Here is a 15,004-nt window from a genome sequence, read left to right as displayed (position 1 = left end):
GTCAAGCCACTGTTGACCAAGAAACAGCGCGCAAAGCGTCTCACCTGGGCTAAGGAAAAAAAGAGCTGGACTGCTGCTGAGTGGTCCAAAGTCATGTTTTCTGACGAAAGCAAATTTTGCATTTCCTTTGGAAATCGAGGTCCCAGAGTCTGGAGGAAGACAGGAGAGGCACAGGATCCACGTTGCCTGAAGTCTAGTGTAAAGTTTCCACCATCAGTGATGGTTTGGGGTGCCATGTCATCTGCTGGTGTCGGTCCACTCTGTTTCCTGAGATCCAGGGTCAACGCAGCCGTCTACCAGCAAGTTTTAGAGCACTTCATGCTTCCTGCTGCTGACCTGCTCTATGGAGATGGAGATTTCAAGTTCCAACAGGACTTGGCGCCTGCACACAGCGCAAAATCTACCCGTGCCTGGTTTACGGACCATGGTATTTCTGTTCTAAATTGGCCCGCCAACTCCCCTGACCTTAGCCCCATAGAAAATCTGTGGGGTATTGTGAAAAGGAAGATGCAGAATGCCAGACCCAAAAACGCAGAAGAGTTGAAGGCCACTATCAGAGCAACCTGGGCTCTCATAACACCTGAGCAGTGCCAGAAACTCATCGACTCCATGCCACGCCGCATTAACGCAGTAATTGAGGCAAAAGGAGCTCCAACCAAGTATTGAGTATTGTACATGCTCATATTTTTCATTTTCATACTTTTCAGTTGGCCAACATTTCTAAAAATCCCTTTTTTGTATTAGCCTTAAGTAATATTCTAATTTTGTGACACACGGAATTTTGGATTTTCATTTGTTGCCACTTCAAATCATCAAAATTAAATGAAATAAACATTTGAATGCATCAGTCTGTGTGCAATGAATAAATATAATGTACAAGTTACACCTTTTGAATGCAATTACTGAAATAAATCAAGTTTTTCAAAATATTCTAATTTACTGGCTTTTACCTGTACTTTTTTGTATTCTTTAAAATAGTGTTTTTCAACCTTTTTTGGAGCCAAGGCACATTTTTGTTCATTGAAAAAATGCGGAGGCACACCACCAGCAGAAAACATTAAAAATATAAACTCGGTAGTTGATATTGACAGTAAAAAGTAATTGTTGCAATTGTTGGATATGAATTTAAACCATAACCAAGCATGCATAACTATAGCACTTGTCTCAAAGTAGGTGTACTGTCACGACGCCGTGACTTATTTTGAGTTTTTTGTTGTTTTCCTGTGTGTAGGGTCTTGCACTCCTATTTTGGTGGCTTTTCCTGTTTGGTTGGTATTTTCCTGTAGCAGTTTCATGTCTTCCTTTGAGCGCTATTCTCCGCATCTGCTTTGTTTTAGCAATCAAGACTATTTCAGTTGTTGCTATCCTTCTTTGTGGGGACATTGTTGATTGTCCTGTCATGTACGGATGTACTTTGTGGACGCCGTCTGCTCCACACGCTGTAAGTCTTTGCTGTCGTCCAGCATTCTGTTTTTGTTTACTTTGTAGCCAGTTCAGTTTTAGTTTAGTTTCCATAGCCATCCCTAAGCTTCAATGCCTTTTTTAGGGGCACTCGCCTTTTGTTTATTTTTGGTTTAAGCATTAGATACGACGTTTACAAAGCTACCTTGGTGACTTCACTATTAAAATGAGTGATATTGTTATCACCAGGAAAGATGAGGTCACCTACCTAGGTTCCATTCCTTTTTTAATATATTAATAAAATAAAATAAGATAAAGAAATTAAAAACATTTTCTGGAATAAAAAAGAAAGTAAAACAATATAAAAACAGTTACATAAAAACTAGCAATTAATGAAAATGAGTAAAATTAACTGTTAAAGGTTAGTACTATAAGTGGACCAGCAGCACGCACAATCATGTGTGCTTACGGACTGTATCCCTTGCAGACTGTATTGATATATATTGATATATAATCAGGGTCGGCCCGTGGCATAGGCCGTATAGGCAAATGCTAAGGGCGCCGTCCATCAGGGGGCGCCACGCCAGTGCCACAAATGTTGGAGAAAAAAAAAAAAAAAAAAAAAAAAAAAAAAAAAGTTGGTATTATTATTTCTAAATACAAAAAATAATCCCACGTTAATTAAAATGCAAAGTAAAGCCTATTTAATAGAAAAATTATTTGTTACAACATTACGCCCCCCCCCCCCCCCCCCTCTCCCCCGCACGGTGCGCCCCCTCCCTTCCCGTATCATGACTCTTTTTGGACGTCACCACATCAAAAAATCAACACACGATGTCAAAACGGCCAAAACTGTCAGGTGCCCAGGGAAGAAAAAAGAGAAAAGAAGAGGAGTAGAAACGAGAAAAGACAGAGGTAGCAGGTAGGTAACGTTAGCCTACATGAAATTATTTGTCTGTTACAGAATGTGATAGTAACCTGGCTTTTTAGCATTAAGCTAATGTTACATGATTCGGCAATTGCTAATCAATAAATAGCTAGTTCTGTTTTAACGTCGGGTTAATATTGTGGAGGGGGCTAAATTGTTATGGAAAATAATAATGTAACGTTAGGTAATTACAGTACTCACCTTACATTCCTCAGGGCAGAGGTGTGGACTCGAGTCACATGACTTGGACTCGAGTCAGACTCGAGTCATGAATTTGATGACTTTAGACTCGACTTGACAAAATGTAAAACGACTTGCAACTCGACCTAGACTTTAACATCAATGACTTGTGACTTCACTTGGACTTGAGCCTTTTGAATTGACATGACTTGACATGACTTGCCACTTTCCCCAAAACCCAAAGATGAAAAAGTTATTCGGGAGCGCTCCGTATTTTTCATTGTGTACTTGTCTATCAGCGTTGCGTGTGTCAGCTGGTGTGGTCTCAGTACAACAGCCAATCAAATTAGATCTACTTTGTTTTCATCACACAGCATTCATCCAATCAAATTGCAGGACAACCAACGAAGAAGACATGTCCAAACCACACGCCAGTGAACAAAAAATGATATCTAAAATAATTTTGTTTGGGTATAAAAATTACGAGGTGGTCAACACAAAACGGTTTGCAGTATGCAACACATGCGGTTCGAAAATTACTGATGGAGAGGCAACAACTTCCAACTTCGTCCGGCATTTGAAGTTGCACAAAGAACGGTAAGTTTTGAATGTAAGATAACGTTTATTGGCTAAGTAACGTGACTTTTATTTGCTGTGTAGTTAAATCAGTGAGGCTGTAAACTCACTGCTAACGTTATAACGTTATTGCAAACACGGGAATCTGTTGCAGTTCACTACCTTATTCATACTTTTTGTTCAGTGATTTTTTTTTAAGCAGGGTTACGTTAGTCAATATATCACACGTAACGTTAGACGGCGGTCAGCAGCACCGCGTATTTTAGCCACCTAAAAAAAGACAAAAATAGTAAAATAAAGGTCAGTTAAAATGTATACTATATTATGAATATGTGTACCGTTTTAGCTAGCTTTCTGACATACTGTTGGTTGTTTACCTCAGGGGTCCCCAACCACCGGGCCGCGGCCCGGTACTGGTCCGTGGATCGATTGGTATCGGGCCGCACAAGAAATATTTTTTTTCTTTTTTCTCTTTTTAATTAAATCAACATAAAAAACACAAGATACACTTACAAGTAGTGCACCAACCCAAAACAACTCTCTCCCCCCTTTTGTTCTGGGCATTGAACATGAAGACTCTTCCTTCACTGTTCCGAGTGGCCATGAGAGTCTTGGCAGTGCCTGCCTCCAGTGCTCCAGTGGAGCGAGTTTTCAGCCATGGTGGCATCATACTACGCCCCCATCGTGCACAAATGACTGACAGACTCTTGGCTAATTTGGTCTTTTGCAAATGCAATGCAGCATAGGGCCCTGACAAATAAAAAATACAACTTTTTTGTTATGTTCACGTATATGTCATGTTTTTTCAATGTTAACACTTTTGTACAAATAAGTACATTTGCACTTTATTTTTCAATGTGTTTGTTCTGTAAAGGAATGAGTTAATGTTTAAAATGACTGGTTAATAGTGCTATTATAAAGTGCAATGTCAGCACAATTTTCTTTCCTGCAATTTAAAATGCACTTGTTTTAATAAATAAATACAGCGTTTGAAAAGCATACACAATCTGTGTTAATATATTAGTCTGTGGTTAAAAGGACTTGAAAGGACTCGAAACTCAAAATGCAGGACTTAGGACTTGACTTGAGACTTTCCAGTCTTGACTTTGGACTTGACTCGGGGCTTGCCTGTCTTGACTCGGGACTTGACTCGGACTTGAGGGCAAAGACTTGAGACTTACTTGTGACTTGCAAAACAATGACTTGGTCCCACCTCTGCCTCAGGGACATTTGTATTAGATCTTTTAAGCAGGTGTTTTTTGTTTACATTGTTATTGCCTTCTGGTTAGCTAATGTTTGCCCTGCAGGTAATAGTCACTTGTCCACCCCTTTATATATTAGGTATAGTTGTAAGTAAAAAAAAAAAGGTCAAAGACAAAGCTATTCGGTTTCTTGTGAGTATATACCGGTACACTTCACTGCCGATGTGGGGGGGCGCCACCTAAATTCTTGCCTAGGGCGCCAGATTGGTTAGGGCCGGGCCTGTATATAATGTAGGAACAACAATATTAATAACATAAAGAAACAACCCTTTTGAGTGAATGACTGTAAATGGGGGAGGGAGGTTTTTTGGGTTGGTGCACTAATTGTAATTGTATCTTGTGTTTTTTTATGTTGATTTAATAAAAAATAAAATAAAAATAAAAATAAAAAAACGATACCGATAATGAAAAAAACCGATACCGATCATTTCCGATATTATATTTTAAAGCATTTATCGGCAGGCCGATATTATCGGACATCTCTAGTCTCAATCAATCAAACTGCCACCTACTGATATGGAAGAGTATTACACGGTTCTAGCTCTAGACAGCACCGACACTCAACAACGGTGTAATGATAGTGTTTGACCACATGATGGTAGTAAAAGTCTACAAATGACTAGGAACCAATATATAGCATGTGTCAGGTAGGACTCTTTAGAGAGGAACACACCTTGTACGCACGAGTGTTGAAGTAGCGTTTGTAATATGTGATCGTGATTAAAAGACAGTTCTACAAGTCATCCAACGATGTGTCATTTAAAACAATAACATAACATGGTACTTTATTTGCAGATTGTAATTATTGATTTGCATAAAATATTTTAACCCAAATAGGTGAAATTACATAATCTCTCACGGCACACCTGTGTGCCGCGGCACAGTGGTTGAAAAACACTGCTTTAAAAAGCTTCAACGTCTACTTTTGTTGACTCATAAAGAGTCTATTAATCAATTCGAAACATAATAGGGATAATCAGAGGTGGGTAGTAACGCGCTACATTTACTCCGTTACATCTACTTGAGTAACTTTTGGGATAAATTGTACTTCTAAGAGTAGTTTTAATGCAACTTACTTTTACTTTTACTTGAGTATATTTATAGAGAAGAAACGCTACTTTTACTCCGTTACTTTTATCTACATTCAGCTCGCTACTCGCTACTTATTTTTATCGATCTGTTAATGCACGCTTTGTTTGTTTTGGTCTGTCAGACAGACCTTCATAGTGCCTGCCTTACTGGTGACGTTTCACTCCGTTCCACCAATAAAATGCAGTCACTAGTGACGTTTAACTCCGTTCCACCAATCAGATGCAGTCACTGGTGACGTTGGACCAATCAAACAGAGCCAGGCGGTCACATGACCTGACTTAAACAAGTTAAAAAACTTATTGGGGTGTTACCATTTAGTGGTCAATTGTACGGAATATGTACTGTACTGTGCAATCTACTAATACAAGTTTCAATCAATCAATCAAAAGTGTGAAGGAAAAAAGACACTTTTTTATTTCAAACGTACATCCCGTCACAAGCCTAAAGACTGACTGCACAGTTCCTGTCTTCACAATAAAAGTGCCGCTCCATCGCGCCTGTGCTTTCAAAATAAGAGTCTCCGAAAGCCAGGGCAAACAAGCTAGCAAGCTACGGAGTTTGACGCCAATATATTTCTTGTAAAGTGTGTGAAAACGAATATGGAAGCTGGACAAATAAGATACCAAAAACCAACCACTTTCATGTGGTATTAGAGAGAAAGGAGGAACTTTTTTTCTCCTGCATTTGAAAACGTGGACGTTAAGCACTGCTGTCTGATTACAATCAATGCAAGTCATCAGAATCAGGTAATACACCAACTTATATTCTTGTCAACATGAAAGAAAGGAATCTATATGTGTTAAACATGCATGTATATTCATTAAAACACCTTTAACATGTAAACAAAAACGGCAAAATAAATAAATATAAATGATATACTGTATATATCAATGTATGTGTATCTATATATATATATATATGATATGTATGTGTATGTTACTCATCAGTTACTCAGTACTTGAGTAGTTTTTTCACAACATACTTTTTACTTTTACTCAAGTAAATATTTGGGTGACTACTCCTTACTTTTACTTGAGTAATAAATCTCTAAAGTAACAGTACTCTTACTTGAGTACAATTTCTGGCTACTCTACCCACCTCTGGGGATAATACAGTATACGTCATTTTGCATTATTTCTAGGACGCTATCTGAAGCGGAAGTGCTACTGTCACTTTAAACGAATCCACGAATGGATCATATTTTGGCAGGAAGTGAGTGCCTGCAAACCGGAAGCCAAATAATGAGGCCGCAGTGAGGCTGGCTCTCGAAGTGGCAAATATCTCCACGCAGAAACTCTCTGAGCACACCCGAGACGAGGTAATTTTTGAAAGCGAGACTTAAGGTGGCGTGGACGTTAACGTCGGTTGTTTTAAGCCGCACGTTGTCCGTAGCGACGGCTTGTTTCGCGCCAACACCGCGTTGTGTCATGGCTAGCCGTGCTTACGTTACGTTACGTTGAGTCACTAATCAACGGAAGCGTCTAGAGGTGCGCGGGAAGGTTCTTTGTGTGTTAAACTATTTATCCAATATAAGTCTGTATCTGTAGGTTTGTCTCAGTCCTGACAAATAAGCAGCAGCAGCGATAAGCTTACACGACTAGTTAAAGCTAGGATTTACTCAGTCGTGTTTTGTTCCACGCATGCGCGCACCTGTCTGTTTACCTCACCTGAGTTGACCTTATTTTGAGCCCTCATGTGCCAAAGTGGCTTCACCTCTTAATTTACTTACCGAACGAATAACGTGACTATAACATGTCCGCAGGCCTTAAGTCAGTGGTTCTCAACCTTTTTTTCAGTGATGTACCCCCCCTTGTGAACATTTTTTTAATTCAAGTACCCCCTAATCAGAGCAAAGCAATTTTTGGTTGAAAAAAAGGAGATAAAGAAGTAAAATACAGCACTATGTCATCAGTTTCTGATTAATTAAATTGTATAACAGTGCAAAATATTGCTCATTTGTAGTAGTCTTTCTTGAACTATTTGGAAAAACAGATAAAAATAACTAAAAACTTGTTGAAAAATAAACAAGTGATTCAATTATAAATAAAGATTTCTACACATAGAAGTAATCATCAACTTAAAGTGCCCTCTTTGGGGATTGTAATAGAGATCCATCTGGATTGATGAATTTAACTCTAAACATTTCTTCCAAAAATAAATAAATCTTTAACATCTATTTATGGAACATGTCCACAAAAAATCTAGCTGTCAACACTGATGCATTGTTGCATTGTAATGAATGGAATAGCCTACTTGATTTGATGTTCAGTTTATGAACTTACATTCATATTTTGTTGAAGTATTATTCAATAAATATATTTATAAAGGATTTTTGAATTGTTGCTATTTTTATAATATTTAAAAAAAATCTCACGTACCCCTTGGCATACCTTCAAGTACCCCCATTTGAGAACCACTGCCTTAAGTCTACCTAAGCATGAAAGTATATTAAATTATACTGCCACAGACAATGATCAATATAATTTATTAGGGTTATCAATCAATCAATCAATGTTTATTCATACAGCCCTAAATCACAAGTGTCTCAAAGGGCTGCACAAGCCACAACGACATCCTCGGTTCAGAACCCACATAAGGGCAAGGAAAAACTCACAACCCAGTGGGATGTCAATGTGAATGACTATGAGAAACCTTGGAGAGGACCGCAGATGTGGGTAACCCCCCCCCTCTAGGGGGGGGGGGTTGAACTATCTAGGGGAGACCGGATGCAATGGACGTCGAGTGGGTCTAGCATAATATTGTGAAAGTCCAGTCCATAGTGGATCTAACATAATAGTGAGAGTCCAGTCCATAGTGGGGCCAGCAGGAGACCATCCCTAGCGGAGGCGGGTCAGCAGCGCAGAGATGTCCCCAACCGCTGCACAGGCGAGCGGTCCACCCCGGGTCCCGACTCTGGACAGCCAGCACTTCATCCATGGCAACCGGACCTGTGCCCCCCCTTACCTACTCAGTGGCCTAGTGGTTAGAGTGTCCGCCCTGAGATCGGTAGGTTGTGAGTTCAAACCCCGGCCGAGTCATACCAAAGACTATAAAAATGGGACCCATTACCTCCCTGCTTGGCACTCAGCATCAAGAGTTGGAATTGGGGGTTAAATCACCAAAATGATTCCCGGGCGCGGCCACCGCTGCTGCCCACTGCTCCCCTCACCTCCCAGGGGGTGATCAAGGGTGATGGGTCAAATGCAGAGAATAATCTCGCCACACCTAGTGTGTGTGTGACAATCATTGGTACTTTAACTTTAACTTTTTCCACAAGGGAGAGGGGGGCAGAGGAGAAAAGAAAAGAAACGGCAGATCAACTGGTCTAAAAAGGGGGTCTATTTAAAGGCTAGAGTATACAAATGAGTTTTAAGATGGGACTTAAATGCTTCCACTGTTATGAATCTTTGGGCACAATTTGATTCTTCGGGGTAACGATTCGATTCAGGATTGATTCTCGAAACGGTTTTCGATTCAAAAATCAATAATTGTGTTTAGTAACTTTGGGTGCCAGTTCTATGATTAACTACATGTCCGCTTAAAATAAGCAGCTCTGATAAATTTCCATATTACTTAAAAAAAAAAGGAAAAAAAAAGTGGAGTATATTTATATGGTGAAGTGCATTATATTTATATATTGCTTTTTCTCTAGTGACTTAAAGCACTTTACATAGGGAAACCCATTATGTCAAATGACATGTCAAATGGATTGATTAACATGCAAACTCCACACAGATTGCTAACATACCTATGGTGGTGGGGGCGTGGTTATCATAACATCATTCAATTTGCATAATCTGCAATAATGCAGATATTAAATAAAAGAACAAATCTGTTATTAGTATTGATATATATTTCTTATATTGTTTTGCTCTATTTTTCAATTGTATAATTATTGTATAATGTACTGTGTTGAGAATTCTCTAATCCTTTTAGTGACTTTTTCTTTTTTTAAATAATTAGCAACAAATCTAGCATCTCTTTCCGGTGTTATTTTAACTGTATGCGACGAGCAGCGAGAGCTGCAGCGAGCCTGACGTCACACGTGCTTCGCGCTGCTGCTCCAGTTGGACTTTCTCTCCTTGAAAGCTTAAGTGTCCTTAGTATTTGCACCTTTTGTAGATCACTGTCCGTGGGTACATCTGGGATATATAAAAGTACGTCCACATCGCAGACATGCTGACCACGCTCCAGACAATCGCGTGCATATTGCTTACGTCATCGCAACATCCGATTTCGGTGATCAGTCTTTTTTTCCGGCTGCCAAATTTTCGGCGCATCACTAGTAAATAGTGCACAAATATTAGGCTATATGTAGTATATGAAGATATATATGTATGTGCTAGGGATGTCCGATAATGGCTTTTTGCCGATATCCGATATTCCGATATTGTCCAACTCTTTAATTACCGACACCGATATCAACCGATACTGATGTATACAGTCGTGGAATTAACACATTATGCCTAATTTGGACAACCAGGTATGGTGAAGATAAGATCCTTTTTTTAAATATTAATAAAATAAGATAAATAAAAAAAAAAATAATTCTTGAATAAAAATGAAAGTAAAACAAAATAAAAACAGTTATATAGAAACTAGTAATTAATGAAAATGAGTAAAATTAACTGTTAAAGGTTAGTACTATTAGTGGACCAGCAGCACGCATAATCATGTGTGCTTACGGACTGTATCCCTTGCAGACTGTATTGATATATAATGTAGGAACCAGAATATTAATAACAGAAAGAAACAACCCTTTTGTGTGAATGAGTGTAAATGGGGGAGGGAGGTTTTTTGGGTTGGTGCACTATTTGTAAGTGTATCTTGTGCTTTTTATGTTGATTTAATAATTAAAAAAAATAAATAAAAAAAATTTAAAAAAAAATGATACAGATAATAAAAAACCGATACCGATAATTTCCGATATTACATTTTAAAGCATTTATCGGCCGATATTATCGGACATCTCTAGTATGTGCATATGTATAGGTCAGGGTTTCCCCTAAACTGCCAAGATACCTGTGGTGGTGAGGGTGTAGTTATGGGTGCGGTTTTCAGCACGGTCACCAAGACTTCAATTTGCTATGATATGATTTTCTTTAAAAAAGTCTCTATGTATACATACATTTAAAACAAATGTTATTATGAATTAGTATTAACGTATTTTTTTTAATCGTTTGCCATATTTTCAATTGTTGCTGTTTTTTGCACATTGTACTTTGTTGAGATTTTTACAAGTGTTTCCAGACATTTAATGACTTTTGAAAGTGAAAAACAACTAGAAACAAATGTAGCATCTTCTTCTGGTGTTATTATAAAATGTACTCGTGTTTTAGAGACTCTTTATTTTTGTCCCTCGATGTTGCTGCCTAAAGAGCGAGCAAGCATGACATCACACTCGCCTCGCGCTGTTGCTCGAGTTGGACTTTCTCTTCGTCAAAGACGCTATTGTCCTCTTAATATTTGCACATATTTAAAAAATTACGTTCACATTGCAGACATGCTGACAACGCTCGACACTAGAGGTGGCTATCTTTGGGCTCCGCATGATTTGATTAAGATTACGATTGAGGAGCTTCGATTAGATTAAAAATCGATTATTGATGCATCTTTAATTCATGTATATTGATGCAGTTTTACATTTCTTTTCGTTTCACTAAGTAAGCGTTTATCACTTGCAACTTTAACAAAAATCAATTTATTTGTAATAAGAAACAGTTAACTTAATCCCCACATTTATTTAATGAATGGAAATGTGTGCAAAACTAGACCATAAATGCCCTATAATAAATATAATAAAGGATCTGGTCAGATCTCTCTGTAAGTTGGCTCGCTGCAGTCAGCCAAATTTTACAACTGTCTGCATTACTTTTATTCACAATAAATAAATTGATTTTTGACGTTTACTGATGGATTCTATAATCGTCCATGTCCAAATTGCGATGCATCTAAAAATCTATTAATTCCCCACCTCTACTCGAGACAGTCACAATGGCATTCGTTTTGTTTACATCCAATTTCGGTAGCGCGGTTTTCGGTAATCAGTGTTTTTTCCGGTGGTTAGGTTTTCGGTACATCACTTGTCAATAGTGCGCAAATAATAGGCTATATATATATATATATCAATTTATACTGTAACGTCCAGCTAATGTTAATGTTTGTGTGGTTTGGGTTTCATGTTTGTTTGCAAACAGACTGTCCGTGCCGTAAAGGTGATTGGCGGAGAATGAGGAAGTGTTGTGTGAGATGAAAGTTAAAAATAGCGTCAGACTTTGTATGATTTCTTCTGGGGGCTACAATATATTATATTGCTTTAATTTGTTTTCAAGTAAAAAAAACACACCCTTGTTTTCAAGGTGTGGTAGTAATAGAAATGCTGTGGCGGTGTGCCACATTCAATTACATTAAGGGGAAACCCTGCATGTATATATGTATCTATATATATATATATATATATATATATTAGGGCTGCAGCTAACGATTATTTTTCTATCGATTAATCTATAGATTATTTTTTCGATTAATCGGTTAATTTATAGATTATTTTTTCGATTAATCTATAGATTATTTTTCCTTTTACCGATTTTTTTTAAATTTAAAATGAAGAGGGAAAAAATAAATGTAGGCCAGTTTTTTCAAAAGGCATGGCTTTTATTTACAAAAAAAAAGTATGGCCACTCAGTCAACATTGACAACAACATGACAAAATATTCTGTAACAATGTAAACATTTAAAACTTTTAACATTTAACAAAATTAAAAGTAGCTTATTTGCTTTTTAATGTGCAAATATAAAAGTAAACATCCAGTGCAAATCTTAATATTCTGGAATAGTATAAGCATTTCAAAAGTAAAAGTATTGCTTATTTTTTTTAAAATGTGCAAAAATAAAGATAAACATCCAATACAAAAAAGTGCAAAACGGAAATATTCTGTAACAAGTGTAAACATTTCAACAAAAGTAAAAGTATTGCTTATTTGCTAAAATGTGCAAAAATAAAGCTAAACATCCAATACAAAAAAGTGTGCAGTGTAAACATTTCAACAAAAGTAAAAGTATTGCTTATTTTGCTTAATAACACAACAATGATAGTATGATTAAAGTGAAAGTTAATTGTTGGTTTGTACATAGTATATGTAACTGTTAATGTTGTAAAAGGTATTTGCACAACTAATTAACGTTAGCGTTTGTGACACGTCTTGTGCCGTGGGGTTCTTTCAGGACCGACAGACTGAACGCCAGACGGCTTTGCCAGGTTTACAATCTTTTAATTTTACACAAAGTCTTTTCTCTTCCAACTGCGCGGATCGCGCACTTGGGCACGATTGCGGCGTCGCTCCCGGCGCGCCCCGCCTCGCCGCTCGCTGGCCGCCGCCGCCTCTCCACAGCGTTAAAGAGGAGCACGTCTTTGTAAACACTGAACAGGCACGCCAAACGCGCCTCTCAGAGCGAAACGGTGCTTTAGTTTATGAATTTACAACGCATATACAAATGACACATTCATGTTTTTGTGTAATAATGACAACGTATACGCACGCGGACGATTGACTTGTTGATGGTGATGGCAAGAACGCTGTCGGGGATTTTCTTTTCAAATGTTCGTTCATAGCCGTTGTGCTGCTATAATAGGCCATTTCCGCTCGACACAGTGTGCATACAACAACATTATTAGGCCGTTTATTGAAATACTCCCACACTTTTGACGACTTTTGGCGTGCTTTTTTCCCCTCGCTCGCATCGTCTGCTTTGCGCTCCGCCATGACAGTAGTGTGACGTAAATATGCGACGCGCCGACGCACAAAAACGGCGTCGACGTATTTACGTAACCGATGACGTCGACGCGTCGTTTCAGCCTTAATATATATATATATATATATATATATATATATATATATATACTTTGAATTTTAAGAAATAGCGATTGTAGAAGGACCAGAAAGGACGTGTACACTGTGGCGTATTTGCTTACAAGTAACGTACATTGCGTTGTAAGTGAGTTGAAAAATAAAGCTAATATAGATCCACGCTGATGTTTGTCTCCTCTACTAAACAGCCATAAAAAGATAGGAACCCCCTAAATATTTTACACTATATATATATATATATATATATATATATATATATATATATATATATATATATATATATATATATATATATATATATATATATATATATATATATATATATATATATATATATATATATATATATATATGTGTATATATATATATATTTATAAATATATATATATGTATATATATATGTATATGTATATATATATGTATATATAGATATCAAATCATGAATTATACATACATTACACATTTTTGATTTTAGCTTTTCTCGTTAAAAAACCCCCTCATTTTTAAAGTGGAGTGGGGCGGCTTTTATTTTGCAGTGGCGGGCCGCCACAATCAAACCCTGCACAGTAATGCTCCTAGGGAAGTTCCGACCTGTATCTCCAGACTGAGGTAGACACCGTGCGGGTTATAGACTACACAGCTATGTAGGATCAAATAGGACAAAATTGTATGAATAAACATTTTAATAATTGCTTAAATATGTAATTAATTCATTACAATTTGAATTACATACAAACGTATTGTATCTAATTAATATATAGATGTGTAATTTATTTGATGTCAAAGTAAATGTATTTAATCATTTATTTATTTATTTCATCATTGAAACTATTAATTCACAATTGAATTATTGAAATGATTTACTTAATTAGTTCATCAGCGCTTCATAAATTTATTTTATCTGCCAAGTCACCCATCATAATCAGTAGAGATGTCCGATAATGGCTTTTTTGCCGATATCCGATATTCCGATATTGTCCAACTCTTAATTACCGATACCGATATATACAGTCGTGGAATTAACACATTATTATGCCTAATTTTGTTGTGATGCCCCGCTGGATGCATTAAACAATATAACAGGGTTTTCCAAAATAAATCAACTCAAGTTATGGGGGAAAAAAATGCCAACATGGCACAGCCATATTTATTCAGTCACAAAGTGCATAATTTTTTTTAACATGCCTCAAAACAGCAGCTTGGAATTTGGGACATGCTCTCCCTGAGAGAGCATTAAGAGGTTGAGGTGGGCGGGGTTGTAGGAGGTAGCGGGGGGCGTATATTGTAGCGTCCCGGAAGAGTTAGTGCTGCAAGGGGTTCTGGGTATTTGTTCTGTTGTGTTTATGTTGTGTTACGGTGCGGATGTTCTCCCAAAATGTGTTTGTCATTCTTGTTTGGTGTGGGTTCACAGTGTGGCGCATATTTGTAACAGTGTTAAAGTTGTTTATACGGCCACCCTCAGTGTGACTTGTATGGCTGTTGACCAAGTATGCTTTGCATTCACTTGTGTGTGTGTGAAAAGCCGTAGATATTATGTGACTGGGCCGGCGCGCAAAGGCAGTGCCTTCAAGATTTATTGGCGCTCTGTACTTCTCTCTACGTCCGTGTACACAGCGGCGTTTTAATAAGTCATACATTTTACTTTTTTGAAACCGATACGGATAATTTCCGATATTACATTTTAAAGCATTTATCGG

General features: G+C 37.5%; 1 protein-coding gene across 5 annotated transcripts in view; it reads left to right on the top strand.

The window, feature by feature from the left end:
* Positions 1–6,615: 6,615 nt before the first annotated feature.
* ccdc9 (coiled-coil domain containing 9) overlaps positions 6,616–15,004 on the top strand; it is a 50,396-nt gene continuing 42,007 nt past the window's right edge. For all 5 annotated transcript variants that reach the window (XM_061972322.1, XM_061972320.1, XM_061972321.1 and 2 more), the window contains exon 1: positions 6,616–6,757. The gene's annotated coding sequence lies outside the window, so the exon portion shown is untranslated. The remainder of the gene's footprint in view (positions 6,758–15,004) is intronic.

Source organism: Nerophis lumbriciformis, linkage group LG17 (genome assembly GCF_033978685.3).
Source record: "Nerophis lumbriciformis linkage group LG17, RoL_Nlum_v2.1, whole genome shotgun sequence".
Lineage (NCBI taxonomy): Eukaryota > Metazoa > Chordata > Actinopteri > Syngnathiformes > Syngnathidae > Nerophis > Nerophis lumbriciformis.
The sequence above is the reverse complement of the archived record's forward strand: the minus strand, read 5'-3'. Positions and strand labels throughout refer to the sequence as shown.